This window comes from Chanodichthys erythropterus, chromosome 14 (assembly GCF_024489055.1).
Source record: "Chanodichthys erythropterus isolate Z2021 chromosome 14, ASM2448905v1, whole genome shotgun sequence".
NCBI lineage: Eukaryota > Metazoa > Chordata > Actinopteri > Cypriniformes > Xenocyprididae > Chanodichthys > Chanodichthys erythropterus.
The window spans coordinates 8,143,894-8,149,068 of NC_090234.1; the positions used below are offsets into that span (position 1 = coordinate 8,143,894).

Here is a 5,175-nt window from a genome sequence, read left to right on the forward strand (position 1 = left end):
GCACCATTGTGGTTTGGCACCACTCATGGACTAATATGTTTGCAGTGGTGTTTGTATCTTAGTGTCTGTCTTTGTAAGATTGTTTGTGAGACTTATTGGACTTTTACTTTTTTATTGTCTATGAATCTGCAGTAAAATACAGCTCAGTCACTACTTACAGATGCATCTGTTTTATATGCGCCTATCAAACAAGAAACCAGGAAACTGTTTTAGCTGTTCAGAGTAAGTATCACTTGTTGAACTGTTGTATTTTTCTCTTGATCTGTGTATAAAGTGAAATGGCAGAAATTGGGTTTTCTCAGAAGCAGTTCAGCTGTCCAGTGTGTCTGGATCTACTGAATGATCCAGTGTCCATTCCCTGTGGACACAGTTTGTGTATGAGCTGTATTATAGGCTACTGGGATCTGGAGAATCAGAAAGGAATCTACAGCTGCCCTCAATGCAGACAGACCTTCACTTCAAGACCTGCTTTAAATAAAAACACCCTGCTGGCTGAACTTGTGGAGCAACTGAAGAAGACTAAACTCTAAGCTGATGTTTTTGCTGAATGTGAAGATGTGGAGTGTGACGTCTGTACTGGAAGAAAACACAAAGCTGTCAAGTCCTGTATGGTGTGTCTGAACTCTTACGGTCAAAATCACCTTCAACAACATGACAGTCTCTTTAAAGGTAAGAGACACCATCTGATAGATGCCACTGGACAACTTCAGGAGATGATCTGCCCAGAACATAATAAACTGCTGGAAATCTATTGTAAAACTGATCAGCAGTGCATTTGTTATCTGTGTACGATGGAAAATCACAAAAACCATGATACTGTAGGAGCTGTAGCAGAGAGGACAAAGAAACAGGTATGTACTAAAAAGCTATCTATCTATCTATCTATCTATCTATCTATCTATCTATCTATCTATCTATCTATCTATCTATCTATCTATCTATCATCTATCTATCTATCTATCTATCTATCTATCTATCTATCTATCTATCTATCTATCTATCCTTTCTGGATGTTGAGCTCGAGGCTATGGAGAGTGAGCAGATGGTGCAACAATGCCGTAGAGCACACCAGGAGTTGTGTTTAATGAGCACAAGGAATTTCACCTCGACAGTAAAGAACAATCAAAGATCATCTGCACAATCTGAAGGATTTGTGAGGATATGGGATAATTTGTAGAGCCTCGTATTATCAGGAAATTTGAATTAACAAAAAGATAAACAAGAGAAAAGCAACACAACTACTAAATGGAAGGATCTGTGTTGGATGGAGGCAGGAAGAATCAGTTTCCTCTCCAGAGCTATATATGATGTCCTTCCATCACCAAAAAATCTCCAGCTGTGGGTAGGTGAAGATCCATCATGCCCCCTATGCTCATCCCCAGCTACCCTCAGACATATCCTCACCGGCTGCAAAGTGAGACTTTCCAAAGGCAGATATACTTGGAGGCACAACCAAGTGCTGAAATGTTTGGCTGCAGCCATTGAGTCCAAAAGAAAAGTGATTAATGCCCCACCCCTCATGACACCTAGTACAGCACGACAGTGGAACAGGAGTGGAGAAGGACCTCTCCATTGACCAATACTGGACAGTGGAGGGAGCCAGGAGGGAGTGTAGGCCAGCGACTTACAATCCCGGCTAAGAATGTGACCACCACTCTCTGGTCTGATACCCTGCAGTTTGTCTATTTCATCGAGTTGAAATTACCCTGGGAGGATGCCACCAAGGAGGCAAATGAGAGGAAGAAGCTACGGTATGCGGAGATGGCAAACAATGCTCATCAGCAGTGATGGAAAGCTTCAGTCCACCCTGTGAAGGTTGGCTGCTGGGGCTTTTTGGCCACATCTACCGAAAAGCTGCTTAAGGAGCTGGGAATCCATGGACAATCCCTGTGCCAGACCATCAGAGAAGTGGAAGATACTGCAGAATATTGCAGTTGATGGCTGTGGTTAAGGAGGAAAAACCCCAGCTTGGCCCCAAGGGGATAGGGACCCACACCAAGGTTTGATCTGCCTCTGCAGAGGGTGTCTTGTGTTTAAAAGGCCAAAACACCTGAAAATGTAGAGGTACACAACTGAAGATGGGTTCTATTTCATCTGCTGGTGGCCCAGGACATCTGCTGGTGGAGGCAACTTCAAATCCAGCTAGTTTGGTGGACCTTCAAAAAGGGGACTTATACCATCTTGTCCTGTGTTTTCAAATGAATGCTATGAATGATAAAATGAATCAAGTTCATAAGATGCAAAAAATACAAGTGACTGAGTTTAAGGTTTGAGTTTGTGGCTATGGCAGAGTTACGTCATCTTATAAGAAGATAAATTGTTTAATGTAAATTAGAATATATTTTCTGAATTGGACTAATAACTTCTTATTTTTAGAAATGCATTTACAGAAGTCTAATAATGGTTCTATGTACACTGGTGCCTCATAAAAAAAGAAATAAATAAAAAATAATCTCAAGTCATGATTCATTAAGTTTGTTTTATTCTTATTCTTCATATTTGTTCATCTTTATGGAAGTCTCACAATGTGTAGTTTGCAAATGATAGTAATGTCTAATAAAGTTTTGTGTAATCATTTAATTATGGCATTTATTTCATTTAATGTTTAATTTAATTTCCATACAGATGATTTTAAAAGAGCGACAAAAAATGTTCCAGCAGAGGCAGAGAGAAAAAGATCTTGAGGATTTGAGAGTGGCTGTGGAGTCTCATAAGGTAAGTTTGGAGAAGAACAGAAGTTTAGACACTCTTCAGTGCCGAAGCTCTTTCATTCACACTGAAGCCTATTGTGAGCCATGTGAGGTAACAACAAGAGCTGATTGTGATGTGTGTCTTATACAGCGCTCTGCAGATACAGCAGTGGAGGACAGTGAGAGGATCTTTATTGATCTGTTACACTCCATTGAGAATGTCCGACACAGCGGATCAGGAAGCAGGAAAAGTTTGCAGTGAGTCAAGCTGAAGGATTCATGGAGCGACTAGAGCAGGAGATCGATGATCTGAAGAGGAGAGATGCTGAGCTGGAGCTGCTTTCTTGCACACATGATCATATCCATTTCCTCAAGGTAACAGATCTGAAATACAGGACAATGGTTATAACTAGGCCTTGCTATTAGATTATTTGATTATTATTGATTATCAGGAGGCGTAATAGCAACTGACACTAATGGATGTGGCCTAAACTTCCTTGTTATTATGCCCAACTCCCGTACTGGGTGATTGCTGGTTTGGGCAGAAAGCATTGCATTTGCTCATACTTAAGGTTATTGACTTGAGTAAACACTTAACTCTATTACATTTTATTGCTTGACTCTAACCTCACCTTGCTCTATTCGGCATAGCCAGACCTTCAGACAGAGAGGTTGATGTTGGCCACAGGGGCCATCTCTAATCAGGCAGGTAGCTCAAGGGTTTCCTCCATGGACATAACTGGACCAGCAAGGTATTTCAGGTTCGCAATAACTCCATTTTGATTAATTTGAGTAAAAATATGTTTTCTTTACCAAGAAAGAGGATAGATGAAAACCAATATTTTCTGTTTCAAACTTTCACATAGCATATTTTGGTTATAAAAACATAAAAAATTCAAATCTAGATTTTGATTTTCAAAGGTTTATTATAAAAACAGATTAATTAATTAATTAATTAATTAATCCATCAATATAAAAGTTATTTTTTATATTGAAAATACACAACAAAGTAAGTTGATCCACATATATGACAGCCTCTGAACTTTGTCAATACTAATCTTATATCGTCTATAGGCATTCTACTAAAAATACATTCAGTCGTCGCTCCCAAAATGAATTCAACTGGTCATCTTGTTAATGTTATAAATTAATTAATTTATCCGTTTGTCATTACCGATTAAAGAGTATCTGGTGCCACCGCACGGTTAAAATAAACACATTTGCCGAGTACATTGGTATTAAAAACGGCTAAAAACTGTTCATGATTCAGTTTTGGGGAGCGTGACAGAAGTTTTATGCTGTTGTGGAACGTACTCGGTTACTAACGTAACCTCGGTTCCCTGAGATACGGAACGAGTACTGCGTATGGGGAAAGGTCTCCCTTTTTCCCCGCTGCTGAAGCCTTTTTCAATAACGCAGTGTAACTGCACCGTCATTGGTTCACTCATAGACAAGTTGTTGAACCAATGACGGCGCGGCATAGCTGCGCGGCCTATGGCGACAAAGCGCGCGAATATTCCCGCCGAAATGGGCGGGGTTAAGGGCTATATAAGCAGGCGTTTCGCCATAGGATTTCAGTGTCATTCGACTGAAGCGACGACCCTGAGCCGCAGCCTCATGGCACGGCAAGTATCGCAGTACTCGTTCCGTATCTCAGGGAACCGAGGTTACGTTAGTAACCGAGTACGTTCCCTTTCGATACTTCACTCGTACTGCGTATGGGGAACGAATTCAACCACGCCGTGCCACGGCTGGGAACGATATAGCTTGAAGTTTGGACACCTGAGAGGGGGCCAAAAAGACAAGCGAGAGGGCAAGCCCTTACCGAACCCTTGCGTTACACTTAGAGGAAATTTATTTCCATGATAGCGTGAGGCGGAGCTCATCTGAGGCCGCTAATCACACTGAAAGGACTCGAGCCTGTAAGGTCGGGACATCGAGATGGTAAAACCTGACAAAGGTGGACGGCGAAGACCAGCCGGCCGCCACACAGATGTCTTGGATGGAAACTCCGTTGGACCAAGCCCATGAGGAGGCCATCCCTCTAGTGGAGTGGGCTCTGACTCCTATGGGGCATTTGGCTCCCAGTGAGGAGTAGCACAGCGTAATCGCGTCCACTATCCAACGAGAAATGCGCTGTTTTGAGACCGGAGATCCTTTGGTGCGGCCTCCAAAACAGACAAAGAGCTGATCTGACTGTCTGAAAGACTGCGATCGCTCTATGTAGGTCCTCAATGCCCTGACAGGGCAGAGTAACTCCAGCCCTTGCTCTTCCGTCGAAGGGGGCAGAGCAGAGAGCGAGATGACCTGAGCTCTAAACGGCGTTGAGAGCACCTTAGGGACGTAGCCATGCCTGGGTTTCAGAACGACCTTAGAGTCTCCAGGCCCGAATTCGAGGCATGCAGGGCTCACAGAGAGGGCCTGCAAATCGCCAACACGCTTAACCGAGGCCAGTGCTAACAGCAAGGCGGTTTTTAGCGTCAAT

General features: G+C 42.7%; 1 pseudogene; it reads left to right on the plus strand.

Annotated features, from left to right (window-relative positions):
* Nucleotides 1-278: 278 nt before the first annotated feature.
* On the plus strand, nucleotides 279-4,788 carry LOC137036189 (E3 ubiquitin/ISG15 ligase TRIM25-like; annotated as a pseudogene).
* The last annotated feature ends 387 nt before the right edge of the window (nucleotides 4,789-5,175 follow it).